At 44.2% G+C, this 22662-nt stretch overlaps 1 long non-coding RNA gene and 1 other non-coding gene across 2 annotated transcripts; both read left to right on the top strand.

The window, feature by feature from the left end:
* Positions 1-4788: 4788 nt before the first annotated feature.
* LOC121136585 lies at positions 4789-16790 on the top strand. The gene is made up of 3 exons (XR_005873620.1): positions 4789-6205; positions 14115-14303; positions 15699-16790. It is a non-coding gene; the product is annotated as an uncharacterized LOC121136585 (long non-coding RNA).
* Positions 16791-16835: 45 nt separating this feature from the next.
* Positions 16836-16903, top strand: LOC121136678. The gene has a single exon (XR_005873734.1). It is a non-coding gene; the product is annotated as a small nucleolar RNA U54 (small nucleolar RNA).
* The last annotated feature ends 5759 nt before the right edge of the window (positions 16904-22662 follow it).

Below are 22662 nucleotides of genomic sequence, written 5' to 3' on the forward strand. Positions count from 1 at the left end.
ACATTAAAAATAAAACTCTTTAAAAAAGGATAAATCAAAGCATTTTTTTCTGGGCCTCTGCAAATGAGCCCTAGACATTAAGCCGACTGTAATGACTAGAGAGATCAGCTGCTTAGCATGGCAAGTAAAACCAGGATTAGAACACAAGATTATGTCATCTCACTCCAGATTTTTCAACAGAATCTGGGAAACCATGGTGATAAGATGAATGGAAACAACACAAGAATAAAGAATCTGGTGGTTTCTGTCTCCCTAGCTTTTATAAAGGCAGAGTGACTATCATGACTTGGGTCTTTCCCTGTCCTTTGGTTTCACAATGATATGTCTTGGTTTTCATGGTCTTTTCCTCAACCTACATCTTTCAGAATCTGTAAGGGATTGATTCCAGGACCCTGTGGGATACCCTCGTCTAAGGATGTTGAAGAATCATAGGAAACAGTGAATTTATTCACATGTACTCTGTGTATAGTCTCCTATGTTCTAATCTTTCTAGGTGACTTGTAATGCCCATTCAATGGTATTTTCCTGTGTATCTAAAATCATCTCTAGATGGTTTACAATGCTGGATACAATATAAATATTGTGTAAATAAGGACACATTGCTTGGGGAATGACAACAGAGTTGCACTCATTCAGTATAGACAGTTTAAAAAATTATTTTGAATAGTACTTGGCTGACTTCATAGTTGTGAAAGCCTTGCATATAGAAGGCTAACCAGCCGGGCGTTGGTGGCGCACGCCTTTAATCCCAGCACTTGGGAGGCAGAGGCAGGCGGATCTCTGTGAGTTCGAGGCCAGCCTGGTCTACAAGAGCTAGTTCCAGGACAGCCTCCAAAGCCATAGAGAAACCCTGTCTCGAAAAACCAAAAAAAAAAAAAAAAAAGAAGGCTAACCATACTTCTTTTTTAAGCTTTCTTTTTATTTATTCTTTGTGACTTTCACACCATGCCTTCCGATCTCTCCCATTTCCACACAAAATAAAACAAAATTTCAGAGAAAAAAGAAAAAAAAAGGAAGAAAGGGAAAATCTCATCATGGAAGCTGCAGTGTGACATAGTGAATCACACAGTAAGCCCCCCTTTTTTTTGGTTTTACGCGACAGGGTTTCTCTGTATTGTTTTGGAGGCTGTCGGTCCAGCCCAGCCTCGAACTCATAGAGATCCGCCTGCCTCTGCCTCCCAAGTGCTGGGATTAAAGGCGTGCGCCACCACCGCCCGGCTTACACAGTAAACCCCTTTATCCATACATTTTTACATGCAGGGTACATCACAAAGAGTCACTGGTCTGGTTCAAGACCTCTGGTCTCTGCTGCACTATCAATGCTGGGCCCTCACTGAGACTCTTCCATTGCTGCCCTATGTTGTAGAGATCCTGCAGCCCTGGGTCTGCAAGACCAACACTCCCCAACCCCAAAACCCCCCATGCTCCAGGAGATCACAGATTGGGTGGATGTTCGGGTGGGCCAACACATAACCCTGGGCAATGCTGGTGAGCTCACCTGGTGATGAAGACAGGAGAGAGCTGGTGACTACCCGGATGCAGAACCATACTTCTTTTTAGTCAAACAAAAAAACAAACAAAAACCCAATTGCATTCTTACTTGGGAATGCTGCCTATAGGCTACCATAATACTATTACTGACAGTGAATATTGGCAGAGTAGAAATCTGCTGCTTGCTTAGGATTCTGACCTGGACTACTACTTGGGAAACAATGTCCTGCAAACTCCGAGGAGTCACAGACACACTGTTTAGCCTTTATCACTCAGAGCGACAATGTGGGGTTTCTGCCTTCAGTGGAAGTGTTCTTATTCATTCTTCTCCCCACTCTTTTTTTGGAGTCAAACTAGGGCTCTGAGAAACTACTGAAGTCTAAATTTCAGCCTAGACTTAAATATATTTTGAGTGCAAGTAATGAGGGAAAATGCAAATCTTATCCTTAGTTTGCCCTAGAACACACATGAACACACACATATATTATACACATTTGTGCATGAACACACACACACACACCGTCTTGGACCCTTTCTAAATGTATACAACTATACTTACCATGTTAGGGTTAATATCTGCTTTGCTTTATGATAAAAGTAATCTCATGTTATTTCTGGTTGAATTGGATCATTTGCATAAAGGATGCATAGTGGTAAATATAACAGAGTGGATGAGATTTATGTTGTAAACATTATCTAAAATCCACCTCACCTGAAGGCATGGTTGAAAGGGGGCAGAAAAGCCTATTTTATTAAACAAGGAAATTGCTTCAGGACTCTAGGATAAAATATTTTCCTTGTAATTTTAACTCACTTAAAACCTTGCGATTTTACTGATTTATTTCTTTAGTTCATTCTTTTAAATGCAGGAATGGACAGTGAAGCATATAGCATTTATAGACTTCATTTGGAAAATGGCCATTTTTTTACCTTAAAAGTGATTGGGAATGTGAATCTGGGATCTTGTTAAGATCATGGCTAACAAAAGGCCCAGAATAAAAAGAGGTTGGTCACCAATACGCCAACGGTAGATGATTGAATGGATAGACACATGAATAGATTAATGAATAGATAGAAAAACAGATAGATGGATAATGCAGATGAATGAATTAAGAGAGACACAAATGGATAGACAAGTAGATGACAGATAATAGAAAGAAATTCATAGATCAATACATGGTTAGAAAATGGATAGCGAGATGCACATGGATGACTGGGGAGCAGAATAAATAGTTGATATCTAAATGAATATAGCTGGATGAATGGATAGAAAGATGCTAGAGGTTGATGAATGTAAGGGTAAATCTGGAATGAAACTGTAGATAGATGCAAAGTTACCACAATATCATGATTGTGCCTGACTGTAGTGGAATACCAATGAAGATAAAGACATCTCTCTTTGTAAAGGGTTTTAAAATAGTTTAACTGTTTAGGTGGTGCATGGACCAGAGTAGGAAATAAGTCACTAAGAGATCTGAACTTTAAAAATAAAGGGCCCAAAGATATGAAAAAAACCAAACATATGGGTGCACCATGATTAGATCATGTTTGAATCCCCCATAAGGCACTATTCAGGCCTGCTTGGCCTCTTCAACATCTGCTTGAACAATGCCCTGGTGCAGAGATGGAGGACAGTGGTGACTTCCCTGGTAGCCTTGGAGCATTCTTGATAACAGACAAAAGACATTCCTTTTGGCCCCTTCTTTAATTCTAATATTCTTATGTACTTGTGCTGGTAGACCTACTTAGGAGAGTCTGGTATTGTAATTAATCCATGTCACAGGAAGATGTAGTATCGGTGGGATTTATGAGTGGGTTTGAGCTGCCATGATGTGTAGGGGAACCTCAGCCTGTGTGATATAAATGCCTCTGCTAATTGGATTGCCAGAGCTAATCAGGAGCCAGAAAGGGAATTAAAAAAAAAAACCAGCGGTGTTTGCTGCTGCTGCTGAGGTGCTGCTGGCGGCTGATAAAATGGACAGCTCCTCTCAGAACGAGGGGTGCTGGAATTGAATCCTCATGTAGAGGTCTTACTCCTGACAGCTAGGCTATCTCAAGTGACACATCCCCTTTGTCACCAGCCCAGGAAGAGATAGGGCCATGGGAGAAAGGGCAGACTGATCTCCAAGATTTTTTTTATTACCAAACTGCAAATTCAGAGTGAGTAGGAGAGATGGAAGGAACAGAGGCCACTGTGGGAAGGTGCCCACCAGCTAGCTGCCCAGAGAGTTGGATTGTTTCTGTAAATTGAAGTTCTACTTCTAGGAACATGAGAGTGCCCAACACCACTTTGGGAGTGTGACTTTGGGAGTGTGAGCCCAATGTCTCCATGGCTAAGAAGTATAGGCAGGAGGGAGCCATCCTGGCTTGTCATTGAGCCATAGGTCAGGTACCAAATTTGCTGTGGATAAGAGGGGAGCAGGACCCATTTTACTGGACAGGTGCAATTTGGAGAGAGGAGGGGCTTGGTATGTAAGGAAGGTAAAGAAACGGACTCGGTGTGAAGCCTCTCTCTTTGGGGGAAAACCATTAGAGCTGAGAGGGAACTTATGGTCTATCTTTGGTCTTTCCATGTTTTGCCTGGAAGTCAAGATAAAGCACACATATGTTTACTATCCTACTCACTTCCCCCACCCCAGTGGCTTTATTCCAGCAGAAGGAATGCAAGGTATTTAAGCAGAGACTGGGCACTAACTCCACCTTGTTTGCCCGAGTCTTCATCATTCGCTGCAGAGGAAAACAGGTCTTTAATACTTGGTTTTACCAAGCTGAGTTTCCTATGGTTCTCATTAAATCCTACATCCCCCCCCCTCACCCCGGCTTTCTTTCCCTTCCTGTTATCTCTCCTTTGCCTGTATTTCTTCTAGAGCCCTCACTATATACCCCAAAGCCCTGCCCGAGAGGCAAATCCTTAGCCTCGATGAGTAGGCAGCAAGCCCCTCTTGCACACAACAAAGAGTCTATTTTTCCCCAGCTCTATCTTTTGGGCGACACGATAAAAAATAACCCTGTATTTATGCAAATTGCAAAGTAGCGTGTGATAATGAAAACAAAACAGGGCTGGCCCGCAGCCAAGACATGGCGTTGATGGGGGCTCCCGACCATGTGGCTCCTGATTCTTCAGGGAAAGCAGCTGTAGAGAAATGAGACTACACAGCACGGTCCTCACACGCGCACACCCTCATCGGCACGCATTCCGGTACCCGTCACCTCGGAGCTGACCAAACTTGGGGATCCAAAAGCGGTCCTGCTTCCCAGCACCGTTGAGCTCTGCAGCGTCGTCCCCCACGAACCTCCCTGCCCCCTGCTCCTGATTCCCTTTCAGGAATTTACAAACATTTTCCCCTAGATCAATATCCGTATTGATTATTCATTGTGAGAGAGTCGTGTGTCTTTGGTGATCCAGCTTGCAGAGGGTAGCAGCTAAAGGCTGCTGCAGGGGAAAAAATAACAGAAGGTGAGAGGGACTCAGCTCTGGCTATGGTCTGCAGCTGTCACATCTCAGAAAGGAAGAAGAGGAGACTGCTCCAGGATGAAAGGATGGAGAAGGGTGGAAGAGAAAGAGGGAGCAACAGCAAGAAAGAATGGTGTGAGGACTGGACACCTGGTCCTAGGGATCTCAACGGCTTGGAGGAAAGCCCCATCATCTTGGGTCTGCTGCTAGGTGCAATGCTGTGGGTTCTTCTGCTCTGGGAGTGAAAAGTGACTCACGGTTTTGGTGTCTTCCTACGTAAGAGCTTTTGGTGGGGGGGATTCCTTGGCTTGCTGACAGACAAGGAAGGACGCAGCCAGCAGTGAGGTAAAAAAAACACACACACAAAAAAACCAGGATTCCTTTCCAACCGCTTCGCCGAGGATGTGCACCCGTTCGGTTTGATTTGAACAGCTTGCTGCTCTAAATGGCATGCGGAAGGAGGATAATTAAAAAGGCCAGCATCACTTACTAAGTGAGTAAACACAAAGCCGTTCCAAACGTGCTCTCCAGCTAATGAGAAGCTGTGATTTCTTATACTTCAAGGCAAAACAAGACAGGGATGGGGGCTCAGCCGAGTGTATGTCTGCATGTGGACGTGGATATGGGGGTGGGCGGTGGTCCTTGGTGATGGAGATAAATCGACTAATTGTTGGCGATGTTTAAAAAAGGGATTACTGGAAAAGACGGTGAGATGATGACAGGAAGACATCTTGGATCAGAGCCAAAAAAATAATAATCAAGGCAAATCAAGTCTGCAGTTCGGAGAAAACACCCATGGCTTGGGAAGCTCCGATGGGAACACGGGAACCGCTGGAGTTCCTCAGCTGAGTCTGGGAATATTGTTGTGGGCACAAGAGGACAAGATTCAGGAAAGAGTCATGGCATGCCAGCTTACACAGCTATGCCACATGCTGAGAAAAAAAAACCAAACCAAATCCACACCAGACTCAAACAGTGAAAGCCAACATAGCCATTCCTTTGCATTGGAGCCGTGCGGCTGGCTCAAAATTGCTCCATCTGTCTAAAGTATAGTGCTTCTGCTAGTAGCTGCTCCTCCTCCCCGTCGTCTCCCGGAGCTACCTCACCATTACAGAGTGGTACTGGGAAGAGGAGTGTGGGGAGATTCCGTTTCCCATTGGCAGGCGTCTGGCAAATGTGCCAGGTGATCATCTTTGCCATTTGGATCGACATATGGCAGCTGGTTTGGGAATTCTTCTGTTGCCACCCAGCTGTGGCTTGGTGAGTCCCAAACCAACCGTGAACTCTTTTTATACTGTGTTTCCAAACACACATGGACAGAGTGGGGGCCCCAAGGAATAAAAACAGTTGGCTTTTCTTTTCTCTGGGTGTTCAGTTAATTGAGCTATGCAATTCTCTTTTCCACGAGTGGAAATGGAACTTTGAAAGCATCCTGGATATGGTGGTTTAGATGAGATTTCCTACAAATAGAGATTTTTAACTTTTACCTTTCTTCTTTATTTTTGGCTCCCCAATATATCTCAAGTTCCCTGAACAGCAGAAAAAATATCCTGCAGCTATATTAGAGACCCAAGGACTATGGACTAAACCCAGCTCTGGATGCTTAGGGTACCTCTCTGCATGCCATCAGTGTTCATAGAGACCTGTGCCTGTGCTGTTTGTGGGTACATGTGTCAGCATCATGTGCAGTGTGTGTTTGCATGCATGTGACTCCGTGTCTGGAAGAGGGAGGGAAAGTGTAAAGTCGGTGCACACTGAATGCTTGGGTATTTATGTAATTCATGCAAAGCATGTTCTATGCTGCTAGGCAGACAGCCACCCATCCCTGGACTCTGCGGCTAGGGAGGGCCTGTACAGACCTGATCTGAATGTTAAATGAAAGAGACAAAATTAGCATACTAACCAAGGATGTCAACCTCTCCTCACAATCAGTAAATGGCCACCCCCTTTCTCTAAAGCCAGCACAGTCATGCCCACCAGCCACTTAACTATGTCCTCTGCCGGATCCTTTTGTTTGTTTGTTGTTGTTGTTTTGTTTTTGTTTTTGATGAGAGACTGGAAATTCATTAATGAGGGGGGGAAGTAGGGCTTCAAGGGGCTGTAATGAAAACAAATGATCCTCTTTAAACCTCATAACAGCCAAATTCAGGGGGGTGGGGTTTGCTTTTTCCTCTGTGGCTGGAGAATAGGAAATTCCACAGACAACGGACCACTTGACGAAAGCCAAAGAATTCACTGCTAGGGAATAGTTCTCTTATGCAGCACAGACCAGCCATGGTCAACACATCTGTGTTAATAAACCTCAATGAGTTTTATTATGCTAACTCTAAATAACAAGCGTGGTCTACCAGATGTCTTTCCATTCAGGCTCAGGCATAGGTTATCAAAGTTTCTTGACCTTGTAAAGGTCAGAAGAACATCTGGAAACTTTTGAGCAATTGCTCCTGACCACCCCCACTCCCTCCCCAGTTTTTGGCAGAGAGTCTCACTTTCTAACCCAGGCTAGCCTGGAATTCATGGTGATCCTTCTCTCTCAGCTTCCAAGTATTGGGAGTCCAGGTATGAGCATCCACAGTTGGCTTGACTCCACCCCCTTCCTACCTTTTTTTTTTCCCCTTGAGTCAGGGTGTCACATAACCTAGGCTGGTTTCAAACTTACTATGTAGTTAAGGGTGCCCTTGAACTTCTGTTCTTCCTGTCTCCACCACCCAAGTGTTGCAGTGTTCTAACATGACCAGTTTTATGAAGCACTGGGGATATAACCCAGGGCTTTGAGTAGGCTAGGCAACCTCTTCCTGCCAAGCCATATCCTGGCTTCTTGCCTCTGCTTTCGAAGTAAAACAAATCTTTTTTGTTGTTGTTGTTGCTGTTTTTTGCTATGTGTTAGTCTTCTGCAAAGACAGTAGTTGCTTTTATTTTGATCTCTGTAACTCTGTAATACAAGGAAGCAACTAAGAGTAAAGGTCTGACTTACACAGCTAAGGGGTCCACACTAAGGTAAGCGCAGAATGCTGGCTAAGAGTTGGCCAGGTCAACCCAAGCATTGGGCTGGAGAAAAGTACTTGCCTTTTCTTTCTTTTTTCATTTCTTTAACGTTCCAACAGGTACTAGAATTCCACTTTTTTCAGCCCCCACTTTTTTTTGTGATACTGAAACTAAGCATTGGGCCTTGGATGTCCTAGATAAGAACTCTACCATGAAATTATATCCCCTGCTCCCCACCTCCTTCTTTTTTTCACTTTCTCTTTTAAATCTGAGACAAACTCTTAAGTTACTCAGGATCCTTTGGATTTACCCTGAAGCACAGGTGGGCTTTAAACTTTGGATCCTCCTGCCTCAGACTCCTGAGTGGTTGTGATTGCAGATCTGTGCCAACAATCTTGGCACCTTCTTTGTTTTATTTTTAATTTTGATAACTTTAACCTTAGAAAAAAATTTCTGTTGTATTGTTCTTTCCTGGTTTGCTTTTAAAGTTTGGTCACATATTCTGAAATGCTCAAGGATAAGTCGCCCGGTTCCAGGAGACGATATACATTAATTTTAATTTAAAAATGCCCTATTGGGGATTGACTCTAGGGTCTCATACATGACAGGCAAGTAAGCTATTACTACTGAGACACACTCACAGACCCAAATACACCAATTTAAACAGCTAGGAGCAGGAAAGATGGCTCCGTGGTCAAGAGCACTTGTTCTTTTTGCAGAGGACCCTGATTTGATTCCCAGCACCCACATGGTGGCTCACAATCATCTGCAACTCCAGTTCCAGGGAATCTAAGGCCCTCTCTAGCTTCTCTGGGCATGAGACATGCACATGGTACACATATATACATGTAGGCAACACATGCACATAAAACAATAGAAATTTATAAGATAAACTAAAACAAACAAACCTACAGAAAAGCATACTTGCAATAGTTTTAATGGTATACATTTTGCCACTTGGAAGTTATTTCGTTTGTTTTTGTTTTGTCTTTTTGAGACAAGGTTTCACTAGGTAGACCTGATTGGCCTGGAGCTCACTATGCAGAGCAGGCTGGCCTTGAATTCACAGAGGTGGGCCTGCCTCTGCTTCCTGAGTATTGAAATTAAAGACCCTCACAGTTTTTGGCCTTTGTTTTAGTCTAAAATACCCAGCACAGGTCATTTTATTTTTCTAGTAATTGAAAACAAATACATTAAGCACGACATGGCAAACCTCATGGACATAATTGCTCTATTGGGTTAGTAGGAAAAGGCTAGGTAGAAACAATAAATAGGAGGAAAATGAGCAAACACAGGCTGCTTGCTCTGTGGCAAGGCTGTCAAGGCGGCCATACTCTGATGCTGGTTTTCTATGAGGCAGTGGCCTTCACAAAGATTTCTTTCCTAACTTCATAACATGGAAACTTAAATATATAGAAATAAAGGAATCTCTCTCTCTCTCTCTCTCTCTCTCTCTCTCTCTCTCTCTCTCTCTCTCTCTCTCTCTCTCTCTCTCTCTCTGCAGGATTTTTATCATGTAGCCCAGACTGGCCTTTGAGATCTTCCTACCTCATTCTCCCATGTGCTGGAATTCTAGCGATCAACTAGCACACTTGGCTTTTCTAGTACTTTAAAAGTTATTTATGATTAGGATTACCTTAACTTTTTTCTTTTCTTTTTTAATTTGATTGTGTGTGTGTGTGTGTGTGTGTGCGCGTGCCTGTGTGGTATATATATGTGCAGTGTATGTATTGTGTATGCATATGTGCGTGCAGCTGCAGCTGTGTGCATGGGTATGTGTGTGTTCAAGCATGTTGAGGTCAGAGATGGATGTTGGGTGACGTCAGTCTACCCTTTCACCTCAGTTTTTGAATCAGGGTCTCTCACTGAAGCTGGAGCTTACTGGTTGCCTAGACTGACTGGCTAGCAAACCCCAGGAATTCACTTGTCACTACCTTCCCAATCACCAGGGTGGCAGACATGTGCCCTGTATTAGGTTTTTATGTGGATACTGTGGATCTGAACTCAAGTCCTCATGCTTGGATGGCAAACACACTTTATCAAATGAGCCATCTCCTTAACCTCAACATCTTCCTTCCCTCCCTCCTTCCCTCCCTCCCTCCTTCCCTCCCTCCCTCCCTTCCTCCCTCCCTCCTTCCCTCCCTCCATTCCTATTTCCCTCCCCCCTCTCTCTCCCTCCTTTCCTTCCTCTTCCTCACTTTTTTCTTTTTAGAGTGTCTAATGTGTCTGTAGATTCTCCTTCTTGAGTAGTTAGGTGGGGGGGGGAGGGGGAGGGGGAGGTAGGGTAGTAACTAAATAGATGAAAATTTCCAGAAGCGAGAGGGCCTGCCTGTAGTTTGTAAGGAAGCTTCCCTGATGTTTGACATAATACCCTCAGAAAAAGGCTCTTCAGCAAACAGCAAAAGGGCAGCGAGAAGGACTGTATTCTCACACAGCAACACCTCACAGTCCTAGGAGGCTTTTCATTCTTCAAAGTGCTCTTCACACATATCTCCTGCTTCTCACTGCAGCCAGGGACATTCTTGACTAGCTATTACACGGCTTACTTTGCAGATGGCACTCTCTAAGACAGAGCTTACCTAAGGGGAGACTCCAGAGAAGCCATCGTGGGGTATTGGGGTCTGACTCTGCCTTGATCTATTACACTCTAGAAGGGCTCATTAAAGACACCCTCTTTTGAACTGCTGACCAAAAGCTCATCTGCCATAAGCAATCATAGCTCCGCTACAATCCATAGCTCCACTACAATGGTTACAGCAAGCCACCCACTAACCTTCTATTCTCCAGTATTTGCACTTACATCCTGTCTTCCTTTGAAAGACAAGTGTAACCAGCAGCTGATCTGTACTTGCTTCTTGCCTTCTTTCCAGGGAGGCAGGTGCTGGGGAATACACCCAGGGCCTTGTATATGCCAGGCAGGTATTCAATCCTGAGCTATGCCACGAAGCCCTCTTTTTATATTTGATTTATTTAAACAGATTTTACATTTGTTTATTCTGTGTGTGCACATGTGGGTCAGGGTGCATAGACAGCCTACATGAGTTGGTTTCTCTCTTCCACCATGTGGGTTCCAGGGATTGAACCCAGATGGTCAGGCTTGCAGGCAAGCATCATTATCCACTGTGCCATTCTGCTAGCCCCTTTATGCTTTATTTTGAGACAAGGTCTTGCTGAGTTACCCAAGCTGGCCTTGAACTCAGGTAGGCCTGCCTCAGCCACGGTGTTGCTGAGATACAGACACCTGCCTATTGCTGACCTCTTCACTTCCATCTACTTCCTCATCAACATACCTCCTGGCCATTCACGGCCAATCATACCCCCGTTTCTCTTCCGACTTTATTCTGTCTTTCCCTCCTCTGCAACACCTCCCTCCTCTGCTGTCTCTGCCATTATTCTATTTCTTGCTTCACCTTTGGGTACCTCGTCTTTTTTACTCTTAGATATGGCTGCCCTGGAACAGGCCTGCATCCTTCTGTTCTCAGGCATATACAGTTTGCTTTGCTCAATGTAAGGCAACCCCAGGCAGCCGGCTACCGCTTTCCTCTCCGGACAGCCTTTTGCTGTATTCTCATTTCTTGGTTTATTTCCTTAGTGGTTTCCCCAAGAGCTAGGCTGCTCTCTTCATCCTCAGATGTCCCTGGCCCATGATGCAGCCCCTGTGCCACTTTAGTTGAGCCACCACAGGGAGGGCAGAGGTGATGGTTTTGGTGGCCTCTGTGGCTCTCAAGGTTACTCAGGATCCAGGCGTGGCATCCCACTTGCCTTCTCGAGTCTATGTCCCATATTTTGCACTCTATGCTTCTCAACTCTGTCATGTCTTTTCTTCTTGATACTAGGATGTTAACCTCTACCACTTCACGAGGAATGGTCACCCCCTACTTACTTCATGTGCCGGAATCCTCCACCTTCAAGGCTCCCTTCCACCAACAAGCACACGCCCCTCCTTGAGGCCCCCTGCATTATGTATGATTACAAGCCCCATCTGTATGACCCTCACATGTAGCATTTGTCCCATGCTTACAATGACCAGGTTTTCCTGTTAGAGCTTGAGATGCGCAGAGCCAGAGACTTCACATTTACCCCTGTGTTCCCAGCACCTTGGCACAAACTAGGAGCTTCATAAAACAGGATTACTATTCCTATTTTGAATTCCATAACCCTTGTTTCTTCAGTTGTGTAGGGTTGCAAGGTCTCCAGAGTAATCAGGCCAAGGGAAATATAACCATCATTTCCTATAGACAAAGAGGGATTTCCTATGGTACAGTTCTTACCTACCTACATCAGTTTTTTTACTCTAGCGAGGAGAGAGACAAGCTTGAGGGGGGGGTCTACAGATGTTAGTTGATGTGGTAGGAACTTTAGAGTTAATTAGAAGCCCTGGCTACCGGCGAACTTTCTTTGCAGAGTTCCTGGGAGGAAACATGAAATTAACAGTTGAAGGTCACCATTGGGAAGCTGCTCACTTCCCTTGGGCTATGCCTCAGGGAGCTACTTCACCTGCTATTTATGTTTCCACTTTCCTTTTATCACCTTAAATCTGGTCATGTCAACAAGGATACCAGTGCCTGAGGTCAGGGACTGCTGTGCTCATCTCCTAGAGCAGATGTGAGGGGTGGGGATGGGGCTCAGGACTGGGTAGATCTGAACAGTGAGGAAGTCTGCCCATGTTAACATGAAGACTGAGATGTCTCTGAAGATGTCATCTTCCACAAAGCAGAAAACAGCATGAGGGATGGGCAGAGGGCTCACTTCCTGTGTGAGGAGCTATGGACCATCTATTGCTGCTAAGCAAGGGAGAGTCAGTGTTCTCCAGGGCTCCAGGGCTCAGCCCCTGCAATAGGATGCCCATACCCCAGTGGCCAGCACTATTCCCATGTGTACAGGGGCAATATTAACTGGGCCCAGGAGGAGAGACACACACATTCACACTCTAGAAAAGGGTATGGGTTTGAGAAGAGGATGGGAGGACATGAGTGGAGTTGTGGGGGCAGGAAGGAGTGGATATAATCAAGATGAATTATAACATGCATAGAATTTCAAAAATATTAAATAACCAAGAGAGAAAATGGCATGGCATCATTGGTAACACACCTCCCTGACATTCTTAGGACTTATTATTTGCTGTTGTTTTGTTCTGTGAAGTCACTGCTGATACTGAATTAGGGGACAACAAATTGCTCTTGGTTACTCAGGCAAATAGGGGTTAGGGTTCTGCAACCCTCTGGTCACTGTACTTTTGTCAAACATGTGTATCCTAGGACACCTTATTAAACATGACAGTTACTTCATGAACAGTGAACTCAGCCACCAGGACTGTGGCTCAGGCCTGAGTAAGGCTCTTGAGCACACTAGCTAGTACCTGCCATGTTAGGGGGCACCTTAACAGTGACATCACCTTAGCAGTGATGTCACCAACCCAAAATACACAATGTGAAAAATGGAGCCCCAGGGAAAGAGTCTTGTTTATAGAATGAGAAATGAATCAATCAGATGGAGTCACCTTGCTAGGCTGGGGACTTGTCACCTCTCTTCCCCATGGCAGGGAATAGCCATGTAAGTGCCATACATTTTGCTTTTGGAGTCACAGCAGAATTTCAGTGGATGTGCAAATTCACCAACATAGGATCTATGATAAATGAGGATGACTACACGGCCCAAATATACTGACAAAAATGATAACCTTTTCTTTTTTTTTCAAATAGACTATGATGACTTGGCTCAGAGAAAAACACTGACCTTGAAGTTCATTATTTCATTTCTACATTTTCGGTGTGTAGTGTACACAAGGATGCACATATAGGTGTGCAGGTGTGTGTACTGGTGTTTGTGTGCAGGGCCCAGAGGAGGACGTTGGGTGTCCTCTGTTGCTCTCTGTTTTACAAGGTCTCTCACTGAAAGAAGTGCGCCGGTGTTTTCTAGCAAGGCTGGTGGCTAGCAAGCCCCACTGGTCCTCGTGTCTCTGTGTCACTCTAGAAGTGGGCTTATAGGTTCATGCAATCACACTTGGCTTTTTACTTGGGTACTGGGGTCCTGAACTCAGGTCCTCATGCTTGTATAGCAAATGCTGTCACCTACTGAGCCACCTCTCCAGGCCCACCTTGACTTTCTTTGAAGCCTCAGTACTCATTAAACTCAAAGTTGACTGGTATTGGTGATGGATAGTATATATTTGTTCCTTTCTCAGAGATACAAAACTGGCTTGCTGAGATGAGGTACGAAGCCTGGGTGATGATCAAATTCCATCGGCAGCTGGAAGAAGCCAGCTACTGCTGTCCCTCAGCATCAAGGATTCAAAGATGATTTCAGTAAAATGTCTGAGCCCTGATATGTAAGGAAGAGTATAAATATTTGCATTACAAGGTATTCTTTTGAGGTAAATCATAGGTTCTTTGAGTCACATTCTTTTCTTACATTTCATATAGCAAGCAGCTGCTCAGAAAGTCATTAATGCTCTTCCTCTCCATTCCCCTTTCCTTCTCCTTTCTCTTTCCTTCTCCTTTCCTTTCCTGTTCTGGAATTCAATAGATGACATTCAATGTCCTCCTTCTACCTGCATGCCCTTCACCTTTGCCTGAAGCTTTGCTGTTAGTTCAGAACTGTGGGTTATGGAGTGAGATGGGACAGTTCTGGAGAAGATGCTGGAAAAGTGGGTGGTACCATGGGATGATAGATCACATGGCTCTCAGGCAAAAAGTTCTACGTAGGAGGGCAGTGGTATCAGCAAAACTGGTATGGTGTAGTGAGTTGTAATGGCAAAGCAGAGGTCAGAATCTGAAACTTGCACTAGTGAGAGATGAATCTACCACTGTGAGGGCCAACAGGGAAGCTGAGCTGTAGAACCACCAAGGTTAAGCCAATGCTGTGGCTCAGACTGGTCAGCCTCCCTCTGTTCAGCCGAGTTGGGCTATACAACAAAATATCAGGGTTTGGAAGTGGCTAGACAGGGCCAGAGGGATTGGTGAACCTTCACCTTCTTCATTACGTAAGAGGGAAACTTTGTTAGAAATAGCTCATACTGAGTCAACAGCAATCTTTTAGAGAAAACAGGCAGATCCTCCCATGCCTCCATTGCCATGTCCTACTCTCCATCTCTCAGCCACCATTGTGCTCATCCTCTGCGAGTCCATTTGAACCTGGGTCCCACAGAGGCTGGTGGAAGAAGCAACCCCATCAGAGCATCTGCGGTCTCTAAGCTCCCAGGCTAATAGACTCAGGTGAAGAACAGCTGACACGTGCGGCTCACTAAGTGACTACATTTGCATTTTATATTGAACCTGCCTATAACTCTCTCTTTGGTAGATGGAATTGATATTCCCATCTGATGGCAGATGCTAAACTATGAAGAGCTTCCATTAGGGTTCTGCTTCGGTGATTATACTGAATATAAGGAAAAGTACCTCAGCGGAGCATCCAACACATCCAGCCTGCTTAGTGGCTTACTTTGGACTTACAAAATAACCTCATTCACCCCAGAACCCAGCTATTTAGCAATGACTTATGGAATCAATAATAGTAATAGTAATAAAAAGCTCTAAGAAGTCAGAAAAATAGTCAATGAAGTCATAGCATGGGAGTCCAGAGGCTTCAGGGAGTCTAAGCGTTCATTGTCAGTTAGACTAAAGTCACGCGCGTGCGTGTGTGTGTGTGTGTGTGTGTGTGTGTGTGCGTGTGTGTTCGGACATATATGCACATTCACACACATGCATGAAGAGGCCAGAGGTTGACATCCAATATCCTTAATATCTCTTTGTCTTATTCTTTGAGACAGGATTTCTCACTAAATCTGGAGCTCATTGATTTGAGTAGCCTGGCTGGCCAGCAAGCTCCCCGGATCTGCCTCTCTCTGTTTCTCTAGTGCTGTACTACGGATGTTCTGTATGTCTAGTTTTTACAAGGATCTTGGGGATTTGAACTCAGGCCCTTTATATATAGAAGGTGCTGTATTCACCAAGCCATGTTCCCAGACTCGCTTTAAGCACCAAGTCTGAAGAGTGCTGATGGCTGGAGGCCCTGGAAGATTAACGACATTGTGAAAGCTGCTCTTCATGGAAAGAAGGCTGTGGAACAAATGTGGGCTCTTCCATCTTGGTTGGCATAGGGCACTCACAGAGGCTTCCTTGGCTATTCTGTTCCCTATGAGGGACACAGAGTCACTAATGCAACCGGCAGAGGAAGATCGGTCCGTCTGTTCCTGGAAACTTACACTTATTTTCTTAAACAGACTATCTGAACTCACAAGGGGAAACAAGTACTGAGGGCACCCACAGAACCCCGAGAAGCATTGCATGCCATACCAAGAGAGCTTAAGCATTTACCAGCAGCACCCTCAAGGGTTCCCAGAACCCTGGGCATGACTGCACAGCTGTGAAAGTTCCTTTGAGTCCTATTGGTATTCACATTTGGAGGCTGCGGTGGTCTGGCTTCTTTCTCACGTCCAGGCACTTGGAGGAACAAGACTTGGCTAACAAGGGGTCATAGCTTTTTATTATCTCTGTTCCCAGACATGATGTCTTCAAATGGATTTAGAGCTGTGTACACAGGATTCAAGACAAGAAGTCTGTAAGTGATGGACTGTGAATCCAGGATCCAGGTCGACATCCACTGAAGCCTAAGGCTCTGGGGTGGACCAGGATTTGGGCACAGCCTCACCATTCCTCATTTGGAAGGGGTTTTATCCAAGCTGAAAGAATGTCTTAATGAATGTATATTTCTTGTTAATGCCACCCATTTATTAGAGAGGCAAGAACACCGTAGCTACATGTTTTCCTTATAAATACTTGTGTCTCAATAAAAGTCTATTCATTTAGATATGACATTCCTGAAATAAGCAATAAATTGAGGTTTGCCTTTTCACTTTCAATGCTTGCAAATGACTTCAGTTCCTAGACAATTAAATTCCACACAATGGTGATGAGGAGATACCTACTGTGTTGAATTATGGTGATATTTCTTATATGCTATTCTGAGCTGGAAAAAAATCCACATCAGTTAGCAATTCTAAAATGCCTAGACTGGTTTGAGAAGCAGGGTGTTTTAAAAGTTCATAAAATAATATGTGCAATATATATTATTGTATGAATTTATTATACATTATGTGCATAATGTTATATAACATATATATGTTGTCTATAGAGGGAAGATGGATCCCTTTCTATTCCATGTCAGATGTGCATATTTTTTCAAGCTTCATAGGCATAAAACATCCATATATTTGGATGTATACCTGTGTTTATGTGTTTCTCTCTGTATATATATGGGTATATACCATGCTTATGCATGTTTGCATTTTTGTGTATGCTTGCATGCATATTGTATAGATAATGCATCTCTCTGTGTGTGCCTGCATGTATATACATATGTACTGTGCATGCATATAAGCATGCATGTGGAGTTCATGCATGTGTGGACTGTGGGACAAGGGAGTCTCTGTAAGAGATATCTCTACTATACAACCCACTTACACGAGAGTGTACTATTTTCCTGAATCCATGAATGAGCTTGGTCAAAACTGGTGCATTCCATCTTTATGTTGAATGCAGGTTTTTCATTTAGAATTGAAAACCATAGTTTTAATCCAAAAGACTGAGTAGGATGGTACTTTAAAAATAATTCTAGTCATTTAAATTTAAGGCCCCGAGAAAAAGAGCTCCATCTATGATCCAAATCTATTCTCTGGCCCAGAGCCCAAAGCATTTTCATTAGCTGGAGAATGGAGACCATTTCATTCATTTTAAGCTTTGCTGCTCTGTAGTGTTTGTTCAGAGACAAGCTAACAAGTGTCAATGGCTGTGTTGCCCTTAATAATACGTCTCCTTCCCTTGAATGATCTATTTCAGTTGCATTATTGCTATTTAAAGGCAGCCTTGGGCTTGCACTCACACTTTTGGGGACTGCAGAAAGAACGTTGGATTTTTCCTGCAGGATTTGGCCTCTTCCATTAGTGAGTTGTATGGAGGAAAAGTCCCAGTTGTTTTTGAAGATATTCACACACAAAAGGCCATATAAAGCTTATTCTCTGACCCTCTACACTTTTTTTGCTGCTACTCATGGTGCTTTTGTTCAACTATGCTAATATTTTCTCAGGTTTTAAAATTGATTGTTGAAAATCCTGTTGTAGTCTTTTCAATAAGTAAAGCTGACATATAAGTAAGGAAAAGATAGATCATGCATTAGGAAAATTGGAGGGAGACTTGAACAGGCATGCTGCTGAGAAGCCTAGTGTCCAGTGCTCATATGCAAACCGCAGCTAGAGGCCGCCTCTACATGAGAGTGGCAGATATTACAGTGTAACAGTTGTAAGCATGGGTACAAATGTTACACTCTCCTTGGGTGAGTTGGCTCAGCGTTCAATGCTGATGGTGTCTAAAGCAGAAGGTGCTGTATGTGGTTTGTGTGTGTGTGTGTGTGTGTGCGCGCACACATCTATACTGTATGAGTGTGGATGCCTGGAGAGGCCAAAAAAGAGCATTGGATCCCTTGGAAATGGAGTTACAGGTGGTTAACAGATGATTGTGAGTCACCTGATAGGAGTGCTGGTAACTGAGCTTAGGTCCTCTGGAATATCTGCAAGCATCCTCAACTCTTGGACTATCTCTCCACCCTCCCACCTTACTTTTTGAGACAGGTCTTTTAATGGACTTGGAACTCATCAATTGGTCTAGACTGGCTGGCCAGCATGCTTTTTTTTGGATCCTCCTCTCCCCATCCACCCCCAATGCTGGAATTACAGATGCATGCCACCAGACTGGGCTTTTGATGTGGGTGCTGGGGATACTGCTGAAGTGTTCAGGTTGATGTAGCAAATACTTTACTTACTACGCCATCGCCCTGCCTCTACACCATACTTTTGATCAACTTTGAAACCAAGTCTTCACTTTTATTTCCTTTCAAAAAAGATTCATGCACTTTCCCTCCATCGGTCATAAGATTGTACAGACAGGCAGTTACTATTTCATGTAGCAACCATTCCTTCATTAGTAATGATGTATTGAATACAAATACAGAAACTCACTAGCATAGCTAGACATCAGATATGGAATACCAAGCAAGTGGCTTAGACACAGTAGGTGCTCAGTGAGTAGCATGTTGACATAAGCATATCTGTTACACAATAGGGTATTTCTTAAATAAAATAACCACTGCCGACCAAAATACCAAGTGATGGAGCCCACTCCCAATAGATATATCTACAATGTAATTCCTTCCCCAAGGCCCAGGAATCACTGTAGAAGAGGAGGTGAAAAGATTGTGTCTCCTAGGAATGTCAGAAGATAAACCCATAAAATGTTACCAATATGACTAACAGGATAGATGCTGAAGAAGGACAACAAATACACATGCTAATGTGGCCTGGGGGAGGGCAAGCCTCAGAGGTCTCAGCCCTACACAAAGGACTACAGGCCACTAAGGAATGCTAAGAGTGGAAAAAATAGTCTTCCTCAGGGAAGAGCACAGCAAAAGTTATCAATTCTAAATGGTCAGCCCTGAAAACATACATACAAATAATGTTGTATAGATCAAACAGGTGGTACTTAAATATTTAAGAATGTATTTATGTGTGTATGAATGCATATATGTATGTATACACACATGCACACATATGCATGCAACAACAAAAAGAGATCATGAGTTTGAAAGAGAACTAAGTGGGGGGTAGATAGGAATATTTGGAGGCAGGAAAAGGAAGGGAGAAACTATGTAATTATATTATAATTTTAAAAGTTAAATAATTTAAAATATTACTACTCTTGGTTATTCATTATAATTGTCCAGATCTTTTGGTGTAGGTACATATTCTTTATTTTAAAATTTATATGCTACAAAATTATTCATTGTAATGGTTTTAAGTACCCCACGTCTTAGAGGAAGCACTTATGATATTAATTCATTGGTTGCATGGAATTCTCAAGTTAATCTCCTTGCTCATCAGTTAATAAGTATGATGCATAATAATGTCACATGTCATGTATGACCAAACAATGATAACATCTAACACTGAGCACTTAGACATTGCTTCTCTAATTCCGTGTATTGAAGACCTGGACTATAGCTGATGGCATTGTTAGGAAATAGCGAAAACTTCAGGGATATGTCCTTGTGGAAAGTAGTAGGTGGGAGGGCATGCCCTTGAAGAGTATAGTGGGACCCCAAGGCACACCCCCTATTCCCTAACTGCTATGAAATGAGCAGCTTTGCCCTACTATGCTCTCCCACAGTGATGCTCTGCCTTGAAACTTGTCGAAAGTCAGGGACCATACAAATATGAATGGAACCCCCTGAAACCATGAGCAAAAACAAACTTTCCTCCTTTAAGCTGATCATCCAGGGTGTTTTTGGTTAGAGTAAGAGAAAGCTGATTAACAGATTCCAGATGTGGCTCTCAGCCTATGATGTGCATTACCTTATTTAGTCACCTCAATGGCAGGTATACACCTATTAGCCCATTTTGTAGTTGAGCAAACTGAGTCACAGAGAATTAAGTGACAGGTGCAAGGGCATAGCCTTTGAATCCAGCAGGCAAATCTAGAGCCTTGTTCTTAGTCACCACCTCATGACTTATGTTTCAGAGGAGAACCTGATACGGTACTCTATTGCTACTCCCCTGGGAAGATAGTTCACCCCAGTACAAACAGGTAAGGATGGGCTAGCAGTAAGTGTGAAGCACCAGCCGGGGGTTGGTGGCACACGCTTTTAATCCCAGGCAAAGGCAGGTGGGTTTCTGGGAGTTTGAGGTCAGACTGGTTTACAGAGAGAGTTTCAGGACAGCCAAGAGTACACAAAGAAACCCTGTCACAAACACACACACACACGCACGCACGCATGCACGCATGCACACATGCACACACACACACACACAAACTAACAAAAGAGAGTGAAACATCTCTAATTCCATCTCTATTTCTTTGTGGACCAGTGATGGTGGGGAGGGACCTGGGAGGACGAGATGCTCAGTTCTGAGAAAAGAAAGGAAGTACTTAGAAAAAGTCTTGTTTAGCTGAGCAGAGGTGATTCTTTTCAGCTGCTGGGCAGGAAGAGCTACAGTACAGTGAAGAGCCTTTTAAAGTTTTCAGCATAAAAGAGACATTATGAGAACTCCAGTAAAATAAAATTGTGATCAGTGAGTATCTGATAGACTGGGAGGAGAAGAGATGTAGAAAGTCAGCTGATAGACATCCAGAGGGACACAGAGCAGATGGTGAGGCTAGAACCGGAGGAGTAACCCTAGGGACGGAGAGGCTGGGAGGTACACTAGAGGGGAAGCATGCCCAGGACAATGGACACAAAAGTCAAGGCGAAGCTGGGAGTGTTGGTTTATGCTTGTAATACTTTATTTTTATTTTTAATTTTTATTTATTTATTTATTTATTGGTTTTTTTCAAGACAGGGTTTCTCTGTATTATTTTTGGAGGCTGTCCTGGAACTCACTCTGTAGACCAGGCTGGCCTGGAACTCACAGAGATCCACCTGCCTCTGCCTCCCGATATGCTTGTAACCTTAGTACTTGGGAGTCAGAGGCAGGAGGACTGCCGTGAGCTGGAGGCCCAGTCTGGACTACATTGAGAGCTCCAGACCAGAATGGGTTGCACAGTGAGGCCCTGTTTCAACATGGCTGACAGAATAAGTTAGCTTCTCATGAAGGAGGACAGGGAAGGAGGACAGGAGAAAAGGGGGTGGGGGATATGGACACAGAGGGTGAAACTCTCACCTTGTCTGGAGACTGAAGTGGGAAGTGAGAGCTGGGACTTAGAAATGCCACAGAGCCTGGAGGGCTGGGATCATAGGCACATGAAGATTTGAAGGCAGAGAGGGCAGAGGCAAATCAAGAATGGTAGAGACAGAGAAACAGGCAAAAAGGGGAGAAGTCAGAAGAGACAAGGCCGTAGACAAGAGGAGAGCTGAGAGCTGTGTGCCCTGGAAGAAATGGAGGAGGGCATTTGGAGAGTGCGCGAGGTGACACACAGAATGGACGGCTAAGGAGGATGGTGAGCTGCAAGGAGAGGCCACAGGCACCCATGAGGAGGCTGCGTCGGGGGTGAAGGAGGAGAAGTGACAAAGGACGTTTGGTGTGCAAGCCCAGAAATGTGGATGACTTGATGGTTACAGGAGAGAGGCGTAAGACTGATGGTAGAAGGATCCAGAGAGACCTTGCTTTGGATAAAGGAGCCAATGTTCACAGACCAAGAGGGAGAAGATCCATGAGAGGCAAAACAGTATCTGACCGACTCAGCCAGGCACAAGGCTTTGAGGGTCCGAGGAGGGATGAGCCCTGTGAGGCTTTCTCCAGCATGTAAGGAAGGAGCAGATGAGGAGGCCTGCAGACATCCAGGGAAAGGCGAGGAATGCATAATAACCTTGGAGGGAAGGCCATTCCCAGAATTCTGCAGGAGTGCGGGAAGTGGAGATGTTTTAGGAAGGAAGAGCGTGACAATACACACCAGACATGGAATCAGGAGACAGAAAGCAAAATCTCCCGAGGAGTAGGGAGGGCCAACAAAGTCACAGCGGATTGGTTGACTTGGCCCTACTCAGTGGGTAGGCAGGGTACACACATATATGCATATATTTTACATACACACGTATGCATAGATGGATACATTTCACATAAGTGAAACTGAAGGTAGAAATTAGAATATGGGGCCAGAAGAGGACCTGCTATCAGAGAAGGAGTGGATGACTAGGTCTACACAGTAGGTTATGATGACAAAAGTCAGGGTCGCTGAAAAAATACTGCC

The sequence above is a fragment of the Mesocricetus auratus genome, unplaced genomic scaffold (assembly GCF_017639785.1).
Source record: "Mesocricetus auratus isolate SY011 unplaced genomic scaffold, BCM_Maur_2.0 Super-Scaffold_6723, whole genome shotgun sequence".
NCBI classification, from domain to species: domain Eukaryota; kingdom Metazoa; phylum Chordata; class Mammalia; order Rodentia; family Cricetidae; genus Mesocricetus; species Mesocricetus auratus.